The 22,354-nt window shown below is 47.5% G+C and overlaps 1 long non-coding RNA gene across 2 annotated transcripts in view; it reads right to left on the bottom strand.

Annotated features, from left to right (window-relative positions):
- Window positions 1-7,041: 7,041 nt before the first annotated feature.
- The window catches only part of LOC138672186 (uncharacterized), a 180,775-nt gene continuing 165,462 nt past the window's right edge, over window positions 7,042-22,354 (bottom strand). Inside the window, exons 4-5 of one of the 2 annotated variants that reach the window (XR_011319628.1) lie at window positions 10,890-10,969; window positions 7,042-7,302 (exon numbers count right to left, since the gene is read on the bottom strand). This is a non-coding gene — a long non-coding RNA (uncharacterized lncRNA). Of the gene's footprint in view, window positions 7,303-10,889; window positions 10,970-19,024; window positions 20,324-22,354 lie in introns of those variants that run through there. The other variant, XR_011319627.1, reaches the window with a different exon arrangement.

Here is a 22,354-nt window from a genome sequence, read left to right as displayed (position 1 = left end):
CGTATATTCCTGGATCTAAGAATGTGAAGGCTGATGCCCTTTCTAGAAGTTTTTTGCCTGATTCTCCAGGAGTTCTTGAGCCGGCTGGGATCCTCAAGGAGGGGGTGATTCTTTCTGCCATCTCCCCTGATTTACGGCGGGTACTTCAGGAGTTTCAGGCTGATAAACCTGACCGCTGTCCTGTGCGGAAATTGTTTGTTCCTGATAGATGGACTAGTAGGGTAATTTCTGAGGTTCATTGTTCGGTGTTGGCTGGTCACCCTGGGATTTTCGGTACCAGAGATTTGGTGGCTAGGTCCTTTTGGTGGCCTTCCTTGTCGCGGGATGTGCGTTCGTTTGTGCAGTCCTGTGGGACCTGTGCTCGGGCTAAGCCTTGCTGTTCCCGTGCCAGCGGGTTGCTTTTGCCTTTGCCTAGTCCTGAGAGGCCCTGGACGCATATTTCCATGGATTTTATTTCTGATCTTCCTGTTTCTCAGAAGATGCCTGTTATCTCGGTGGTTTGTGACCGGTTTTCTAAGATGGTCCATTTGGTGCCGTTGCCTAAGTTGCCTTCCTCTTCTGATTTGGTTCAATTATTTTTTCAGCATGTGGTTCGTTTGCATGGTATTCCGGAGAATATTGTGTCTGACAGAGGTTCCCAGTTCGTTTCTAGGTTTTGGCGGTCCTTTTGTGCTAGAATGGGCATTGATTTGTCTTTTTCTTCTGCATTCCATCCTCAGACAAATGGCCAAACGGAGCGAACCAATCAGACCTTGGAAACCTATTTGAGATGCTTCGTGTCTGCTGATCAGGATGATTGGGTGTCCTTTTTGCCGTTGGCCGAGTTTGCCCTTAATAATCGGGCTAGTTCTGCTACCTTGGTTTCGCCTTTTTTTTGTAACTTTGGTTTTCATCCTCGTTTTTCTTCAGCGCAGCTTGAGCCTTCTGACTGTCCTGGTGTGGATTCCGTGGTGGACAGGTTGCAGCAAATTTGGACTCATGTGGTGGACAATTTGACGTTGTCTCAGGAGAAGGCTCAGCGTTTTGCTAACCGTCGTCGGTGTGTTGGTCCCCGGCTTCGTGTTGGGGATTTGGTCTGGTTGTCTTCTCGTCATGTTCCTATGAAGGTTTCCTCCCCTAAGTTCAAGCCTCGCTTTATTGAGCCTTATAAGATTTCTGAAATTATCAATCCAGTGTCTTTTCGTTTGGCCCTTCCAGCTTCCTTTTCCATTCATAATGTGTTCCATAGATCCTTGTTGCGGAGATATGTGGTACCTATGGTTCCCTCCGTTGATCCTCCTGCTCCGGTGTTGGTTGAGGGGGAATTGGAATATGTGGTGGAGAAGATTTTGGATTCTCGTTTTTAGAGGCGGAAGCTTCAGTATCTGGTCAAGTGGAAGGGTTATGGCCAGGAGGATAATTCTTGGGTTGTTGCCTCCGATGTTCATGCTCCCGATTTGGTTCATGCTTTCCATTTGGCTCGTCCTGATCGGCCTGGGAGCTCTGGTGAGGGTTCGGTGACCCCTCCTCAAGGGGGGGGGTACTGTTGTGAGTTCCGTTCTGGAGCTCCCTCCTGTGGTTGCTAATGGTGTGTTTGCTAGTTCTGCCTTTGGGCTCCCTCTGGTGGTTTCGAGTGGAACTGCTGTTCCGTTAGGTAGCTGTAGCAGCTGCCTTCACTAATCGCCTTGTCTGGGTTTGTTATTTAAACCTGCTCTGGGCGTTAGTCCATGCCTGCTGTCAATGTTCTTGGTTGGATTTGAGTCTTCCCTTGGATTTCTCATATGGCCAGTCCTTGTCTGCAAAAGGTAAGTTTTGCTAGTTTGTTTGTCCATTTGTTTGGACTCAATTGCTTTGCATTTTGTCTCTTTTGTCCAGCTTGTCACTATGTCTTATTTAGGCTAGCTGGAAGCTCTGGGAAAGCAGATTTGCCCCTCCACACCGTGAGTCCGTGTGGAGTTCATTTTTGTAAACTCTGCGTGGATTTTGTAGTTTTTAATACTGACCGCACAGTATCCTTTGCTCTCTGTCTATCTAGTTTAGTTTTGGCCTCCCCTTTGCTGAATTCTAATTTCATTTCTGTGTTTGTCATTTCCCTCTCCTTTCACAGTCAATATTTGTGGGGGGCTATCTTTCCTTTTGGGGGTTTCTCTGAGGCAAGATAGCTTTCTATTTCCTTCTTTAGGGGTAGTTATATCTTAGGCTGTGAAGAGGTGTCTAGGGAGTGTCAGGAACATCCCACGGCTATTTCTAGTTGTGTTGTTAGGATTAGGGACTGCGGTCAGTAGAGATACCACCTTCTCAGAGCTCGTTCCATGTTGCGTTTTAGCCACCAGGTCATTTCAGTGTGGCCTCTTAACCACCAGGTCATAACACTACCCACTAGCGCCTGTGTGTTGTAGTGCTTCCCTGCTGAGCATTCAGGATAGTCCTCACAACTTCTGTTCTCGTTCTTTCTAGATCTTTCTCTTCTCCGTCCTCCAGGTATGTTATGGCTAAGACGCACCTTTATGACAGGTAGGCCTGGAGTTATTCTGGAACCCTAGTGTCGCCCCTCTCCCACGATTGCCTCCTATGTCCTTCTTAGGTGTTGTATGGTAGACAGCCAACCTGTAATTAACTGTCCTGCCGCTGTTTGAAGTAATGCGTGGAGACTGTTACTTCTTCGGTGCTCCGGCCACTGACTATGCGCCTCAGTAAGATGTTGCCGTTCTCGGGGCACGACTCCTACTGGATCTCCTTTGTGCTGATCTCGTTTCTCACTGTTCCACAATATCCTTCGCTTTGTATCTCTTTCTTAGGATACCGCCGCAAGGTAGTGCAGGTGCGGTCCCGTAACAATCTGTCCTTTCGCTAGGTACCTGCCAGATTTCCCAGTTCTGACAGGTCCTCCCTGGAGCTCTCCCAGGCTTCGTTCTGTCTAACTTCCTGTCCGACCCCTAGTTTTACCAATGTGAGAAGTGGCCCAATAAATAAGCCTTTTGCTCCCCCTAGTGGCCGGAGTGTGAAGTGTAATGTGTGCTGGTGATACCTGGTCAGTAGAATCCCTTCAGTGCCATCAGACATACCATCACTCCCCTTAGTGGCAGAGCGATGTCACTGCAACAACCAGATCTCTGGGGCGCTGCAGAAATACAACCGAAATGCTTTTGCGTGATGTGCAATATGTTAGCATTTGGGGCCCCATTTTAAAATTTGCCTAGGGCCCCACTTTGCCTAAAACCGGCCCTGCCTACAAGTGTACAAAGATATTATACAGTCACCATGTGACAAGTGTGCCTGTGTAACTTCAAATGTCAGGGCTGAATTTTAGTCCCAGTCCGGCCCTGGGGCCACCAATGCCATTTGTTTGTGTTGTAGATGACGACTTTCAACTATTGGAGCACCTGCTGAAACCATACTCCAGTAGTGGATTGACGGCAACTAAATGCATTTTTAATTACCGCCTAACACGCGGACGAAGAATGGTGGAGTGCGCTTTTGGGATTTTAACTGCAAAATGGAGAGTTCTCTTGACTGCTATCAACTTCAAGGCTGACTTTGTTGACGAGGTGGTAAAAGCTTGTGTGGTCCTGCACAATTTTGTTATTTGCATGAGCAGGCGGGAACACCGACGCGCTGTGGGGGTCAGTGCCAGAGTCGCCGCTAGCTCAGGCCCCCAGCACTTGCTATACTCACCTGTCTGTCCCGTTCCACCGCTGCGCGCATTAAGCGCGTCATCGCGCCCTCTGAACTGGGAACGTCATAGCAGAGGACCCGGGAGACGGAGCCGCACGCAGCGCTGGAACGGGGGACAGGTGAATATATTTACCCTCCTGGCGGTCCCTGACTCTCCGGTGGAGATTGCGGTGTGCGTTCAGTGTTTACGCATACCGCGATCTCCTGGGAGCGTCACTCTGTGAGGCCCATACTGCACCGGCGCTTGCGCTTGCGCAGTCTATAAAGGCTTCGGACAGAGTGACGCTCCCAGCGTTATATTATAGATGCTGGTGGCCCTGAAAGGGTGAAAGGAATGCTGCAAATGAGTTAAATCTCGCAAAGTACGAGCCTGCAAATAAACCCTGGGAACCACAGAGAGTAGAGAGAAGCTCAAGTAAATCAGGCAATGAATACAACCTGGAGCCCGGTCATGTATCTGGCAAAAAAATGTGGACCACAGAGAGAGCAGGAAACACTGTGCAATGCTGAAAAGTGAAAGCAGCAAAGAAAATAGTCCACAAAACACCCAGGCATATCAGGGCCAAAATGTGGGGTGTGGGAAGATCCCACGCGTATCGCTGCTAAAGAGCAGCTTCGTCAGGTTCCCAGCTTCCCTGTTGGTATACCTCATATTGTATTTCTTGTGAACAAGGTGTTTATTAGTACAGTATATTTAGCGTGTTTTTTGCAGATTTCGTATTTCCTGCATAGGCTGTTATATGGGGATGTTGTGTACTTTGGTACAGTTTTTTAATTGATTTTATATTTGTATGGTGTCTTTGCTTGTAATAAAGTTTATTCTATATTTTGCTTTATATTTTGTAGCAGGTGTGCATGTTCTTTTTGGCTCTTTTTCTTCTTTGATTATATTTGCTAGTTTCAAGAATAAGGGACAAATATGCTGAATACTTCGTGTCACCTCAAGGAAGAGTAGACTGGAAGGATGAGAGAGTTTGAAAACTGTTTTGTACATTGTTATCAAAATTATTTCACCTTGTGTTACACAAAGTACTTTACCAGGTTTGAAATTTCCTAAAGTTTATTACCTTTTTAACCCTAAGTATTGTACCTGCTTTACCCAATGTATTGTACCTGATTGGGATTTTCCCAATGTTTATTACCTTTTTTTTACCCAATATTACCTTGTTTATTACCTTTTTTAAACCAATGTACTGTACCTTATTGGGATTTCCCAAACGTTTATTACCTTTTTAAAACCCAAAGTATTGTGCCTGTTTTACCCATACTAAACCTTACCATACACCTCATACACACACGGCTCCGCTCCATATACCTCATACACACACGGCTCCGCTCCATACACCTCATACACACACGGCTCCACTCCATAGACCTCATACACACACGGCTCCGCTCCATACACCTCGTACACATTTAGCTCCGCCCCATACACCTCATACACACACGGCTAACTCCACAGACTTCTCCATACCTGATACGTCGATCTGCAATCACAGCAGCAGAGGCAAGTAACAGAGGAGGTTGTGAGTGTTTCCATCCCACCCTCTCTCTCCCTCTGAGCTGTACCGCGCACACTGGAAGAAAAACAGACTGCAGGGGAAGCAGAGTGTCCCGTCCCGGACAGCGGGGCAAAGCATCAAAACCGAGACAGTCCCGCACAATGAGGGACGGTTGGGAGCTATGTAATTGATAACAAATAATCATTGGCAGTTTCAGTACAACACAAGTTCATGTTTTCAGCCTGAGCTTATCCTCTCTAGCCTCTGAGATGCTCTTCCTGCTCTGCAGTCCCATATTCAGCCTGAGCATTCCTTTTCAATGCAGGCTCCTCTAGCCTCTGAGATGCTCGTCCTGGCTCTGGGGTCCCCATATTCCTGTGACCACTTTCCCATACTGGTTCCCTTCACTGGGATATGAAAAAGGCTCCTCTGTCCTTATTCGAGCCTTAGGCCCCAGATTCTCTAAGGCAGTGTTCCCCAACTCCGGTCCTCAAGAGCCACCAACAGGTCATGTTTTCAGGATTTCCTTAGTATTGCACAGGTGATAATTGCATAACCTGCACAGGCAATAATTCCATCACCTGTGCAATACTAAGGAAATCCTGAAAACATGACCTGTTGGTGGCTCTTGAGGACCGGAGTTGGGGAACACTGCTCTAAGGGATACTATTGTACCAAGTGGCTGCCAACCGCATTCTGCTTTTCACAAGAGTTCTGTGCCTTTCTGCACTGTGTGGCCCTCTGGCCTGTTCTGCCTTCTCCTGAATCATTCTCCCGCACTTTCTTAATATTACAACTATAACACATTAGACTACTGTACAGAGCTCCCACTGACTGACTGAGAATCAGGAAGTGTCCCACTGACAGACTCACTCTTAGGGTACCGTCACACAGTGGCACTTTGATCGCTAGGACGGCACGATCCATGACGTTCCAGCGATATTGTTACGATCTCGCTGTGTCTGACACGCTACTGCGATCAGGGACCCCGCTGAGAATCGTACGTCGTAGCAGATCGTCTGAAACTTTATTTCGTCGCTGGATCTCCCGCTGACATCGCTGAATCGGCGTGTGTGATGCCGATTCAGCGATGTCTTCACTGGTAAGCAGGGTAAACATCGGGTTACTAAGCGCAGGGCCGCGCTTAGTAACCCGATGTTTACCCTGGTTACGAGCGTAAAAGTAAAAAAAAAAAACACTACATACTTACCTTCAGCTGTCTGTCCCCGGCGCTGTGCTTCTCTGCACTCCTCCTGCATCCTGTGTCAGCGCCGGCCAGCCAGAAAGAACAGCGGTGACATCAGAGGAAAGCAGAGCGCCGGAGGGCAGACACGGAATGTAAGTATGTAATGTTTGTTTTTTTTACGTTTACGTTTGTAACCAGGGTAAACATCGGGTTACTAAGCGCGGCCCTGCGCTTAGTAACCCGATGTTTACCCTGGTTACCAGGGGACTTCGGGATCGTTGGTCGCTGGAGAGCTGTCTGTGTGACAGCTCTCCTGCGACCACACAGCGACGCTGCAGCGATCGACATCGTTGTCGTATCGCTGCAGCGTCGTTTCAGTGTGACGGTACCCTTACCCTTCCCAACTTAGAAATCCCCTTATTTTCTTAACTATTCCTATACTGGCACCCTAATTTTCCTATTCTATTGTTCCCCACAATATCAAAACACATAAAATAAATGTAAAATCCTTATACAATATAACTACAATATTTGTAAGGTACACATAAGCATAATTTACATTACCACACATTAATTGTATGCACATTAACACTAGGAGTAGATGCTCATGACAACTTCTGTCACACTCTTATTATTATTATTATTTATTTATTTATATAGCACCATTAATTCCATGGTGCTTTACATGAGAAAGGGGTTACATACAGGGTTATAGATATCGATTACAGTAAGCAGGTTTACAGTGACAGACTGGTAGAGGGAAGAGGACCCAGTCCTTGCGGACTTGCATTCTATGGGATAGTGGGGAACAGGCAGAAGGTAGGGGCGAGGCGGCGGCTCTGGCGATGGCGAGGCGGCGGCTCTGGCGATGGCGAGGCGGCGGCTCTGGCGATGGCGAGGCGGCAGAATGGTTATTGCAGGCTGTAGGCTTTCTTGAAGAGATGGGTTTTCAGGTTCCGTCTGAAGGAGCCGAGAGTGGTGGATAGTCAGACATGTTGAGGCATGGAATTCCAGAGGATGGGGGATATTCGGGTGAAATCTTGGAGGCGGTTGTGTGAGGAACGAATAAGTGTGGAGGAGATTAGGAGGTCTTGGGAGGATCGGAGATTACGTGAGGGAAGATATTGGGAGATTAGTTCAGAGATATAGGGAGGGGACAAGTTGTGGATGGCTTTGTAGATCAGTGTTAGCAGTTTGAACTGGATTTGTTGGGGAATGGGGAGCCAGTGGAGGGATTTGCAGAGGGGAGTAGCGAGGTGAGAGGTGGATTAGCCGGGCAGCAGAGTTGAGGACAGACTGGAGTGGTGCAAGAGAGTTAGCACGGAGGCCACAGAGGAGGGTGTTGCAGTAGTCGAGGCGGGAGATGATGAGGGCATGCACAAGGGTTTTGGTAGATTGTGGGCTGAGGAAGGAACGGATTCTGGCAATATTTTTCAGTTGGAGGCGACAGGAGGTGGCAAGAGTTTGGACGTGCGGTTTGAAGGACAGGGCAGAGTCGAGAGTTACCCCGAGGCAGCGGATTTCAGGTGCGGGAGAGAGCGTGATGCCGTTTACCATAATAGATAGGTCAGGTAGGGGGGATACGTGAGATGGGGGAAAGATGATGAGTTCAGTTTTGTCTACATTGAGTTTTAGGAAGCGAGAGGTGAAGAAGGAGGATATGGCTGATAGACACTTCGGGTTTCTGGACAGCAGAGAGGTGACATCTGGGCCAGAGAGGTAGATCTGAGTGTCGTCCGCATACAGGTGGTACTGGAGGCCGTGGGACTTTATGAGTTGTCCTAGGCCAAGAGTATAGATGGAAAAAAGTAGGGGCCCTAGGACAGAGCCCTGAGGGACTCCAACAGAGAGAGAGAGAGCGGGATGAGGAGGTGGTGTGGGAGTGGGAAACGCTAAATGTGCGGTCGGAAGATGGGTTATGGCTGGAATGAGCATGTTAGTGACGTTGGGGAGCAGGTGGGAGGGGATGGGGTCAAGTGCACAGGTGGTGAGGTGCGATTTGGAGAAGAGGCGAGTAAGCTCTCCTTCAGTGATGTTGGAGAGGGAGGTTATTAGGGAAGGGCAGAGGTCTGGTATATGGAGTGGTTGGGGTGATGGAACTGTAAAGGTTAGCCTTGTTTGGTCGATCTGGTTTTTGAAGTAGGTGGCAAAGTCCTCGGAGGAGATGAGGGGAGTTGGAGGTGGCAGTGGTGGGCGGAGGAGGGAGGTAAATGTGCTGAATAGTTGTTTTGGGTTGTAGGATAGTGAAGATACAAGGTTAGTGAAATAGGTCTGTTTAGCGGAGGTGAGGGCAAATTTGAAGTCAAATGTAGCTTGTTTGAAAGCAGTGAAGTCATCTGGCAGGCGTGTTTTCTTCCAACGCCGCTCCGCAACCCTGGATGCTTGTCGAAGTTTTTTTGTGAGATTGTTATGCCAGGGTTGCCTATTGGTTCGTCGCACTGTGCCATGCATGAGAGGGGCGACTGAGTCTATGGCTGATGTGAGGGTGGAGTTATAGAAAGCGGCGGCACTGTCTGTGTCGTGGAGTGAAGATATGGAGGACAGGGGTAGGAGAGAGTCTGAGAGTCTGTGAATGTCTAGGTGTGTGAGGTTTCTGCAAGGATGTGGTAATGGCTGGACATGGGGGGCAGGTGAGGAGGACAAGGATGAGAAGGTGAGTAGATGGTGGTCAGATAGGGGGAAGAGAGAGGTTGTGAGATTAGATAAGGAACAGAGGCGGGTGAAGATGAGGTCTAGTGTATGTCCGTCTGTGTGGGTGGCTGTGGAGGACCACTGAGTGGGTCCAAAGGATGAAGTAAGGGCCAGGAGCTTGGAGGCTGCTGGCTGGCGGGTGTCAGTAGGGATATTAAAGTCACCCATGATGATGGTGTGGATGTCAGCAGGGAGAAAGTGAAGGAGCCAGGTGGAGAATTGGTCGATGAAGGCAGTGGCTGAGCCCGGTGGTCGGTATATGACAGCCATTTGGAGATTGGAGGGACAGTAGATACGGACAGAGTGAACCTCGAAAGAAGGGAGGATAAGGGAGGGTGGGGGTTGGATAGGGTTGAAGGAACAGTTTTTAGAAAGAAGGATACCCACTCCTCCACCATGTCTGTTGCCAGAGCGAGGAGTGTGGGTAAATTGGAGGCCACCGTAGCTCAGTGCTGCAGGCGAGGCCGTGTCAGAGGGCGTCAGCCAGGTGTCAGTAAGGGCAAGGAAGGAAAGGTTTCGGGATTAAAGAGATCGTGGATCACATGGAGCTTGTTGCGTATAGAGCAGGCATTCCAAAGTGCCCCAGAGAGAGGAAGCAGGGGGGTGGGGGTCAGTGGCACAGATTTTAAGTGTGAGGGGTTGCAATAGTTTCTCATGGTGTGAGAAGGATAGGGGTGAGGATTAGTGATGAATGAGGAAGGGGGGGGGGCAAGGAATGGGGGATGTGTCACCAGCAGTGAGAATAAGCAGAGAAAGGGAGACAGGTGGGTGAAGGAGGGTGATTGGCTTATATTGTATTTTGGTGGTAGAGGTCTGAGGTTATAGAGCAGGTCTGCAGATGAAGCGAGGTGGGGGGTAAGAGAGAGGGGGAGATAGTTATGTGGTTTGAGGGTGCGAGGGTATGGGGTTAGTGGAGGGGAGTGAGGATTAGTGGAGAAAAAACAGTGGGGAAAATGTGAGCATGGTTAAAAAGTAGGGGAGAAAAGGAAAGGCAATTAAACTTAGAAGACAGTGTTTAGTCTTACCGTCTGGCCGATTTCTGGACTGTTTCTGGTATATTTCAGATGACACACTTAAAATATCTCACTTGAAATTATGGAACATCTGACTGAAGTCAGATCTGACCCACACCATGCAACTTTTACCATTCAAATGACCAAGATATGAGGCCAGGTGAGACAGGGAGGGGAGCAAAGGAGGTTGAGGACAGTCCACAGCAGGAGACAATTAGCAGATTGCAGTTACCAAAAATGAAGACAGAGGCAGGATAACATCAAAAGATGGGCTAGGTGTGAGGAGCACAGACATGTCAATATGCAGTCAGAAAATTTCAGAATGATACAGGAATTCAAGTCAGGGAAAAAGAATCAAAGTACAACTTAGAACAGAGGGAGAGGAGAACATGGGATTCAGGGGTGCAGTGGGTATTCCAGGATAGGAGATAGTTCAGATGTACCACTTAGAGCAGAGGGAGAGGAGAACATGGGATTCAGGGGTGCAGTGAGTATTCCAGGATAGGAGATAGTTCAGATGTACCACTTAGAACAGAGGGAGAGGAGAACATGGGATTCAGGAGTGCAGTGGGTATTCCAGGATAGGAGATAGTTCAGACGTACCACTTAGAGCAGAGGGAGATGAGAACATGGGATTCAGGGGTGCAGTGGGTATTCCAGGATAGGAGATAGTTCAGACGTACCACTTAGAACAGAGGGAGAGGAGAACATGGGATTCAGGGGTGCAGTGGGTATTCCAGGATAGGAGATAGTTCAGACGTACCACTTAGAACAGAGGAAGATGAGAACATGGGATTCAGGGGTGCAGTGGGTATTCCAGGATAAGAGATAGTTCAGACGTACCACTTAGAACAGAGGAAGAGGAGAACATGGGATTCAGGAGTGCAGTGGGTATTCCAGGATAGGAGATAGTTCAGACGTACCTGTGAATGAAAGCAGATGGATCAGGGCATGACAGCATGAGGGAGAATATACCATGGGTTATCATTGTGGTAAATTTCAGATGACACACTTAAAATATGTCACTTGAAATTATGTCACATCTGACTGAAGTCAGATCTGACCCACACCATGCAACTTATACCATTCAAATGAGATACACAGATTGGCATGGCAAATGCAGGTGGGTCTGGCTGATATACAGACTGGCACGGCAAGCACTGGCGTATTCCGCTGATGTACATACTGGCACTGCAAGTGCAGATGGATCCAGCTTATATACAGATTGGCATGGCAAGTACTGGCGGATCTGGCTGATGTACAGACTGGCACATCAGATGTTGACGGATCCAGCTGATGTACAGACTGGCATGGCAAGTACTGGCGGATCCAACTGATGTACAGACTGACACGGCAGATGCTGACAGGTCCAGCTGTAATACAAACTGACAAGGCAAGTACTGGCAAGGAGGTTAGGTATGGACAGACACTAGTGGGAACTAGCAGACTGGGACCTTAGACTGCTGATACAGGTACTGGCAAGGGCGGACTGGTACGGCTGATAAACAGGTTACATAGTAACATAGTAGCATAGTTAGTAAGGCCGAAAAAAGACATTTGTCCATCCATTTCAGCCTATATTCCATCATAATAAATCCCCAGATTTACATCCTTCTACAGAACCTAATAATTGTATGATACAATATTGTTCTGCTCCAGGAAGACATCCAGGCCTCTCTTGAACCCCTCAACTGAGTTTGCCATCACCACCTCCTCAGGCAAGCAATTCCAGATTCTCACTGCCCTAACAGTAAAGAATCCTCTTCTATGTTGGTGGAAAAACCTTCTCTCCTCCAGACGCAAAGAATGCCCCCTTGTGCCCGTCACCTTCCTTGGTATAGACAGATCCTCAGCGCGATATTTGTATTGTCCCCTTATATACTTATACATGGTTAGTAGATCGCCCCTCAGTCGTCTTTTTTCTAGACTAAATAATCCTAATTTCGCTAATCTATCTAGGTATTGTAGTTCTCCCATCCCCTTTATTAATTTTGTTGCCCTCCTTTGTACTCTCTCTAGTTCCATTATATCCTTCCTGAGCACCGGTGCCCAAAACTGGACACAGTACTCCATGTGCGGTCTAACTAGGGATTTGTACAGAGTCAGTATAATGCCCTCATCATGTGTATCCAGACCTCTTTTAATGCACCGCATGATCCTGTTTGCCTTGGCAGCTGCTGCCTGGCACTGGCTGCTCCAGGTAAGTTTATCATTAACTAGGATCCCCAAGTCCTTCTCCCTGTCAGATTTACCCAGTGGTTTCCCGTTCAGTGTGTAATGGTGATATTGATTCCTTCTTCCCATGTGTATAACCTTACATTTATCATTGTTAAACCTCATCTGCCACCTTTCAGCCCAAGTTTCCAACTTATCCAGATCCATCTGTAGCAGAACACTATCTTCTCTTGTATTAACTGCTTTACATAGTTTTGTATCATCTGCAAATATCGATATTTTACTGTGTAAACCTTCTACCAGATCATTAATGAATATGTTGAAGAGAACAGGTCCCAATACCGACCCCTGCGGTACCCCACTGGTCACAGCGACCCAGTTAGAGACTATACCATTTATAACCACCCTCTGCTTTCTATCTAGGTTGGTGGCGGATCCGGCATATGTACAGATTGGCACACCAAGTGCAGTTGGGTCTGGCTGATATACCGAGTAGCATGGCAAATACTGGCAGATCCGGCTGATGTACAGACTGGCACGGCAGGTGTTGGCAGATCCAGCTGATGTACAGACTGGTACGTCAGGTGCTGATGGATCCAGCTGATGTACAGACTGGCACATCAGGTTCTTGCAGATCCGGGTGATGTACAGACTGGCACGGCAGGTAATGGCGGACCCGGCTGATGCACAGACTGGCACTGCAGGTGCAGGCAAATCCGGCTGATGTTCAGACTGGTATAGCAGGTGCTGACAGATCCGACTGATGTAAAGACTGGTACAGCAGGTGCTGACGGATCTGGCTGATGTAAAGACTGGCACGGAAGGTGTTGAGGGATCTGGCTGATGTACAGACTAACACAGTAGGTGCAGGTGGGTCTGGCTGATATACAGATTGGCATGGCAAATGCAGGCGGGTCTGGTTGATATACAGAGTGGCATGGCAAATACCGGCAGATTCAGCTGATGTACAGACTGGCATGGCAGGTGTTGGCAGATCCAGCTGATGTACAGACTGGTACAGCAGGTGCTGATGGATCCAGCTGATGTACAGATTGGCACATCAGGTGCTTGCGGATCCGGCTGATATATGGACTGGCACAGCAGGTGCTGGCCGATCCGTCTGATTTACAGACTGGCACGGCAGGTGCAGGCAAATCCGGCTGATGTACAGACTGGTACAGCAGGTGCTGGCGGATCTGACTGATGTAAAGACTGGTACTGCAGGTGCTGACGGATCCAGCTGATGTAAAGACTGGTACGGCAGTTGCAAGTGTCTCCCATCTATTGGCTTGGGACACTTTCAGATGGCGCACGTGGCCCCTTCAAGGAGTGGGGAGCACGCACCCTAAGCACAGTGCCCTGGGCAGCAGCAATTAAGGAATGAGGAGAGAGAGCTGGTGTCACAGTAGTGAGTGAGCCGGCGTCCCTGCTGGGGGAAGGGGCAGCGTGCACAGAAGCCAGTGCTACATAATGACAGTCTATAGTCCGACAAAATGGTGGCCAATGCCAATTCAATTTGCCTTAGAGAAGGACATCATGGTTGGAAGAATAGAAGGAACAAGTCAAAAAGGAATATCAGCAACTCAATAGCTTAATACAATCAAGATGATGGCGGGAAAGACCCTGAGGTCTGGTCTATGGAGTGGTTGGGGTGATGGAACTGTAAAGGTTAGCCTTGTTTGGTCGATCTGGTTTTTGAAGTAGGTGGCAAAGTCCTCGGAGGAGATGAGGGGAGTTGGAGGTGGCAGTGGTGGGCGGAGGAGGGAGGTAAATGTGCTGAATAGTTGTTTTGGGTTGTAAGATAGTGAAGATACAAGGTTAGTGAAATAGGTCTGTTTAGCGGAGGTGAGGGCAAATTTGAAGTCAAATGTAGCTTGTTTGAAAGCAGTGAAGTCGTCTGGCAGGCGTGTTTTCTTCCAACGCCGCTCCGCAACCCTGGATGCTTGTCGAAGTTTTTTTGTGAGATTGTTATGCCAAGGTTGCCTATTGGTTCGTCGCATTGTGCCATGCATGAGAGGGGCGACTGAGTCTATGGCTGATGTGGGGGTGGAGTTATAGAAAGCGGTGGCACTGTCCGTGTCGTGGAGTGAAGATATGGAGGACAGGGGTAGGAGAGAATCTGAGAGTCTGTGAATGTCTAGGTGTGTGAGGTTTCTGCGAGGATGTGGTAATGGCTGGACATGGGGGGCAGGTGAGGAGGACAAGGATGAGAAGGTGAGTAGATGGTGGTCAGATAGGGGGAAGGGAGAGGTTGTGAGATTAGATAAGGAACAGAGGCGGGTGAAGATGAGGTCTAGCGTATGTCCGTCTGTGTGGGTGGCTGTGGAGGACCACTGAGTGGGTCCAAAGGATGAAGTAAGGGCCAGGAGCTTGGAGGCTGCTGGCTGGCGGGTGTCAGTAGGGATATTAAAGTCACCCATGATGATGGTGGGGATGTCAGCAGAGAGAAAGTGAAGGAGCCAGGTGGAGAATTGGTCAATGAATTCAGTGACTGAGCCCGGTGGTCGGTATATGACAGCCATTTGGAGATTGGAGGAACAGTAGATACGGACAGAGTGAGCCTCGAAAGAAGGGAGGATAAGGGAGGGTGGGGGTTGGATAGGGTTGAAGGAACAGTTTTTAGAAAGAAGGAAACCCACTCCCCCACCATGTCTGTTGCCAGAACGAGGAGTGTGGGTAAATTGGAGGCCACCGTAGCTCAGTGCTGCAGGTGAGGCCATGTCAAGGGGCGTCAGCCAAGTGTCAGTGAGGGCCAGGAAGGAAAGGTTTCGGGATTAAAGAGATCGTGGATCACATGGAGCTTGTTGCATATAGAGCGGGCATTCCAAAGTGCCCCAGAGAGAGGAAGCAGGGGGGTGGGGGTCAGTGGCACAGATTTTAAGTGTGAGGGGTTGCAATAGTTTCTCATGGTGTGAGAAGGATAGGGGTGAGGATTAGTGATGAATGAGGAGGGACGGGGGCAAGGAATGGGGGATGTGTCGCCAGCAGTGAGAATAAGCAGAGAAAGGGAAACAGGTGGGTGAAGGAGAGTGATTGGCTTATATTGTATTTTGGTGGTAGAGGTCTGAGGTTATAGAGCAGGTCTGCAGATGAAGCGAGGTGGGAGGTAAGAGAGAGGGGGAGATAGTCATGTGGTTTGAGGGTGCGAGGGTATGGGGTTAGTGGAGGGGAGTGAGATTTAGTGGAGAAAAAACAGTGGGGGTAATGTGAGTGTCCTGTCTCCGCCATCCAATTTGCTACCCCCGATTATTTGCTTGCATAATTGCAGTTTCCTCAGTATACAGTATTGATATATTCATGCCTTTATTCATCTGTGGTGTTTTGGCTCCCTCTAGCGGTCAGAGTCATGTTCACAGTTCAATTTTCTGTTTTGTATTATCCATGTATGATTCTCCTCCTCTTTTGCAATGCATTATGGTAGCTCAGCCTCCATTTCCCTCCATTTTTCCTTTCACTTTCTTCAGTTTGCCTTCAAGGAAAGACGCTTCACTTCATCCCCCTTGCGATTGCATTGCCGGTATGTCTTTATGCCTTCTCTAGATAATCCCTGCTCTATATTAGCCTAGCTTAGCCAGTTGTACTCCTAGTTCAGTTATTAGCTTCTAAATGTTATGCATAATGTATATCATGTGTAGTATGTATCTGTTCTATACCATGCACTGATTCTATGTATATCATTGTTCACAGTTTCACCGCATCAATATACCACTACGTTTAATAAAGCACACACTCAACCACAGTCTCCTTATTGGACCCCGGTATAGCGGTTTAGCTGACTGTATAGCTACGTATGAGCCTGCCTCAGCTAGTGAGGACAGAACAGTGAAACGGCAGCCATCCAACTAGTGGGATTTAAGTCACCGGCTACTCAGAGTTTAAATACATCTACAGCAATCTCTGCACAGCCAAGCACTTTCCCAAGACACCATGTCTCACAAATCACATAGGACAAGATCTGTTACTTCCGTCTCCTCAAAGACAACATCTATCAGCAGCGCGGTCGCCATTGCCCGCGCAAATGCTGAAGCCGCCAAAATGCGAGCGAGCTTTGCTGACCAAGAGATGCAACTTAAATTAGAGAAGGTGCGCGTGGATGCCGCCTTAGAAAGCCTAGCAGCAAAAAGGGAAGCTGCTGCAGCCCTCGCCGAAGCAGAATCGCTAGAAGCCGCGCAAAATCCCAAGCTACATAGCCAAAGCAGTACGTCGAGTCTGGAGTTTCCACTGCAAGACTCACCACAACGCACATCTCAGTATGTTAATGAACTTCCTGATCCAAACTATAACCCTGTACCAAAACCAGAATACGACACCTCCAGCGAAGTGAGCGAGAGTCGTCACGAGGCTCAGGACAGAAACAAACTCGAAAATGTGAGGCAAAACAACTCTGCTAATGACTACCTTACCTCTCACCAGGTAACCAACGTGGATCACCCTGCTGACACACCGTACATCAGGCCGAAGCAATACGACACCGGCTGGCGCCACCCTGAGGACACTAACAGGTACGAATACACCTCACATCACTATCAGGGTGACCCATCACCAGTATACTCTGCTGACAACTGGTTCACGACAGAATTTGCCAAGTTCTTCACACGACGTGAACTGGTTGCCAAGGGACTCATGAAATTCACTGACCGAGCTGAAGGTTACAGAGCTTGGAAAGCTTCCTTCCAAAATGTCATTAGAGACCTGGGGCTACAACACAGGGAAGAGATAGACCTGTTAGTCAAATACCTGGGAGAAGAGTCAGTCAAACACGCAGTAAGGATCAGAGACATTAATATAAACCGCCCTGAGACTGGCCTCAAAGAGATCTGGAAAAGGCTGGATGAGTGTTACGGCTCAGCAGAAGTAATAGAAAGAGCCTTGTTCAAAAGAATCGATGACTTTCCTAAAATATCTAATAAACGTCTCCAGAAACTTAGAGAGCTAAGCGACCTGCTAAAGGAAGTCCAAGTTGCCAAATACGAGGACGACCTACAGGGACTTGCATTCCTCGACACAGCCAGAGGTGTTAACCCTATAGTCCAGAAGTTGCCCTACAATCTACAGGAGAGGTGGCTCACACATGGTTCCACGTACAAATACAAACACACCGTTCCATTCCCTCCCTTCTCCGTTTTTGTAGACTTCATACACCAACAAGCGAGAATTAGAAACGATCCCAGCTTTGACTTTGCAATACCATATGCCACACCATCACCACCTGCAAATCCACGCAGAACATCTGTGGCAGTACACAAGACTTATGTTTCTTCTTCAGATTCTAATTACAGGTCTGCTGGCTGCTCCCAATCAGAGACAAAGGTACAGGACCCTGACAAGCAGTGCCCACTTCATCAGAAGCCTCATCCTCTCCTGAAATGCAAAGCCTTCAGAGGAAAATCTATGCCAGATCGCAGAAGCTTCCTGAAAGAAAACGGTATCTGCTACAAGTGCTGCTCGTCCACAACTCATCTCGCCAAGGATTGCAAGGTCAGTGTAAAATGCACAGAATGTGGCACCACAGACCATAACACCGCTCTACACCCTGGCCCAGCTCCATGGAGTACACAAAACATGCCAGCTGACAGTGAGCATGGCGGGGAGGAAAGGAACACTGATACAGCTACACCAGAGATCACTTCACAATGCACCGAGGTCTGCAAAGGGACAATAGACAGTAGGTCCTGTTCAAAAATATGCCTCGTCAAAGTATACCCGAAGGGCCATAGAGACCAAGCTGTAAGACTGTATGCTATCTTGGATGATCAAAGTAATCGATCCTTGGCTAAATCGACGTTCTTTGACCTATTCAACATCAAAGGGCCAAGCACTCCCTACTCCTTAAAGACGTGTGCAGGTACTGTGACAACAGCAGGCAGGAAAGCTACTGACTACCAGATCGAGTCTTTAGACGGACAATTCTGCCTACCGCTACCTACGATCATCGAATGTAACCAGATCCCAGACAACAGATCGGAAATCCCTACACCAGATGTAGCAATCCATCACGCTCACTTAAAACGAATAGCACACCTTATACCAGAACTCGACCATCAGGCCCAGATAATTCTGCTGTTGGGGAGAGATATCCTGCAGGTTCATAAAGTGAGACGTCATATCAATGGACTCCACAATGCTCCCTATGCCCAAAGACTAGACCTAGGATGGGTCATAATTGGCAATATATGCTTGGGACGCATGCACGCCCCATCTTCTGTGACAAGCATGCTGACAAATACATTGGAGAAAGGACGTCCATCTCTGTTTCAACCTTGTAACAATGAGTTCCATGTCAGGGAACTGCCACACAGCATCCAACTGCCCAACCATCTAATAGACTTTACTCACGACAGCAATATAGTGTCGGGAAGCTATGAGGAGCAGTTAGGGGGCACAGTCTTCCAGAGAACTAAGCAGGACAACCAAGTGGCAATGTCGGTAGAGGACAAGTTGTTCTTAGAGGTAATGGACAAGGGACTCGTTAAAGATGAGACCAACAGCTGGGTCGCACCTCTTCCCTTCAAAACCCACAGACCACGTCTACCGAACAACAGAAATCAGGCATTACAACGTTTCTCCTCTCTCAAATGTAATCTGCAAAAGAAACCAGAGATGAAAGATCACTTTTTCTCCTTCATGTCAAAGATTTTTTAAAACCGTCATGCAGAACTAGCTCCCACTCTCAAAGACTCTGAAGAATGCTGGTTCCTACCCATGTTCGGAGTTTACCACCCTAAAAAACCAGGCCAGATCAGAGTCGTACATAAAGATATAAATTTTATTAGAAATAAATATTAAATACACTAGTATCGGTGCAAACGTTAAATATAGTAGCGCCGGTACGAACAGGACAACAGTGATAAAGAAAAAGAACAGCTAAAAAGGAACAGTGCATCAGATGTAATACCGTATAGGGGGATGCACCAAAGACTGCACAGAAAAAAGGCCCTGCTGCAAATACCTAAAGCACCTGAAGCCTAGATGCCAAACATAAACTAGCGCCCACTATAGTTTATATGACACCTCATAAGAGAGAGCATGTGGAAATGTGAGCCATATGATACCAGCCCCGCACACCCAGAATACTGGGTCGCAAGGCTGTGTCATATGAGGCAAGGTATGCCAGATAAAGCATAAATAAAGGTATAGTAAATGAGTGAACCTTAGATGTAAATACCTTGAGACATCGTGGCCACCAGGTGCAGGCGTGCAGACAGGGCACAAAGAGCCTCGACGCGCGTTTCACCGCCTTGGCTTCGTCAGGAGGCGTGGCTTATAAAAAGAGGGCCGGGAATATATGAGGAAGTGAGGGGAGTACCAGCGAATCGGCGCGCTATCCCTAGCATGATGTGTAAACACATCAGCTGCGAGGCGGGGCGGAGCACGCCGTGGAGCCTGGGAAGGAGGACACACGTCATCCAGCCCATCACCACAGCAACGCTACCGGTCGGCGACGCTACCGAGGCCACACAGCGCATGCGTGGAGCGCGTCTGCGCCAGGATCAAGAAGGTACACATAGAGGATATCGGTAGAGATCTCTTACTAGGCGTCGGGTTTCCAACAGGATAGCCCGCAGCGGATAAGGCAATTACTAGAAGATTATCTCCCTAGTTGCGGGGTAAATGGAAGGAGGAAAGGCCGGCGCATTAATAAACTACAGAGCATAAGGTGATAAATTCAACAGGATTAACTCTGGGTGTACCAAAAGGGGCTTAATCAGAATGCAGTAACATTATTCAGAGAGATGGCAGCAGCCTCTTTGTATGGCACACTCCTAATGCAGTATTATAATAATAAGAACAGCATACAGATTAATAGGTAATCAAGACCTAATTATCACAATATGTAATATAAATATATAGACATATACAGATATAAACATAAATATAAGGCCAGACTGTTTGCCTAATCAGGAGAAGACCGCCGAGAAATTGGAAAAAAAGTTATTGCAATTGTATCGCCATAGAACTTCGGACTGGAAGATAAGGGATGATATCATGACTGTGTCCGACGTCGGTCAGTCTATATGTCCTCTGTAAATCCGGATAGCATCTCCGATATGGTCTCCCCTCCATAGGTATATGAATAGAAAACAAATGGACGACAGCAGCATCTAGTGAGAACAAGACATCAAAATGAATATATATAACCAATAAAACAATAAAATATTCCCGGACTATAATGCAAAAATAAATAAAAAGGACTAAGTCTAAAGAACTTAATCTAAAGAAAAGACTTGAAACTGAGGGCCGGAGGTAGCGTTGCTGTGGTGATGGGCCGGATGACGTGTGTCCTCTTTCCCAGGCTCCACGGCGCGCTCCGGCCCGCCTCGCAGCTGATGTGTTTACACATCATGCTAGGGATAGCGCGCCGATTCGCTGGTACTCCCCTCACTTCCTCATATATTCCCGGCCCTCTTTTTATAAGCCACTTTCCTGACGAAGCCAAGGCGGTGAAACGCGCGTCGAGGCTCTTTGTGCCCTGTCTGCACGCCTGCACCTGGTGGCCACGATGTCTCAAGGTATTTACATCTAAGGTTCACTCATTTTCTATACCTTTATTTTTGCTTTATCTGGCATACCTTGCCTCATATGACACAGCCTTGCGACCCAGTATTCTGGGTGTGCGGGGCTGGTATCATATGGCTCACATTTCCACATGCTCTCTCTTATGAGGTGTCATATAAACTATAGTGGGCGCTAGTTTATGTTTGGCATCTAGGCTTCAGGTGCTTTAGGTATTTGCAGCAGGGCCTTTTTTCTGTGCAGTCTTTGGTGCATCCCCCTATACGGTATTACATCTGATGCACTGTTCCTTTTTAGCTGTTCTTTTTCTTTATCACTGTTGTCCTGTTCGTACCGGTGCTACTATATTTAACGTTTGCACCGATACTAGTGTATTTAATATTTTCTAATAAAATTTATATCTTTATGTACCCCTGTCTGGTCTGGACGTTATAGGAGCATATTCTATGGTGTAATCATTCAACCATATTGCTTATCTGGCACCGTACTTCACGGTTGCTAAGCTCCCCTCCTTTCTCTTTTTGGTTTATATATATCAGCTGACAGGGGTTGCCCTTTGGTAGCTCTTAGGGTTCTCTTTTAGGTTAACTAGTCTGTCTATTAACTTTTTGTCTATAGACTCCCTTACAGGATACATGGATTTTAAGAAATGGGACAAAACCCGGGTCACACAACTCGGGGCAGTGTTTGGTGAGAGACAGCTGACGGATAAAGACACAACTGATTTAAAAGACTTGAAACTGAGGATTAGAGATCTGCTCAAAAAACGAACTAAAACCTGGTGGAATAAAGCGGCCCTAGAGAATTATTTACAAAAAGACATTATACCTAGGGGCCTGCGTATCCAATTATTTCCCACCCTAGATATAGAAGACCCCGCCTTTACATCTAAATGGGAGGAAACTTTAACTAAATGCTCTAAAACTCTTCTGGAACTACTTGTGGGGGTAGAGAACTCTTGAGACCTTAGAGAAGGAAATTGAGACTATACGTGACAAAATCCAAAGCACACTCCCAAGTGACGAATGTAGGAAATTTGACCTGTCTTTAGAAGAGGAGCTTTCTAAGTGGGAGCTAGAGATACAAAATAACAAAACTAAAAAATATTTGCGCGATTTGGAGGATTACCAACTGAAGCGTATTTATCGCTGGCGTCAAAAACCTCCTAGAAAACACGCTAGATCTCAATCACTCTCCAGCGTTTCTACTGCTTCCGAAGGAACATGTGGAGAGCATTTTTTAGACAGAGGACACTCGTCAGCAAAAGCTGGTCCTCCAATAGACCTTCTTGCTCAACGTATTCCTACACCAGCCACCGTAAAAAGAAAGCATCATTACAATGTCCGAGACAAGAAAATGAGGAAGTTTTGAAGGTAATTAACCTATCTCATTTTCAATTGAGTCCGTCACAGATTGAGGTGCTTTCGAAAGGTCTTTCTTTCTCACCGGTTGAGGGGTCTGACTATTTCACTTTAATTAAGGATTTGGAGCTTTTTGCGAGAAAGCTCATCTTTAAAAAGCACTTTGCCCCTAAATCTAATCCCACTCTCACCCAGACTGACCTGCAAATCTTGAGCGATTTGGAGTCTTTGGAGGCTGAAAACTCTCAATCTAACTCT

This window comes from Ranitomeya imitator, chromosome 3 (assembly GCF_032444005.1).
Source record: "Ranitomeya imitator isolate aRanImi1 chromosome 3, aRanImi1.pri, whole genome shotgun sequence".
Lineage (NCBI taxonomy): Eukaryota > Metazoa > Chordata > Amphibia > Anura > Dendrobatidae > Ranitomeya > Ranitomeya imitator.
Note: the sequence above shows the minus strand (reverse complement) of the source record. Positions and strands in the feature narration are given on the sequence as shown.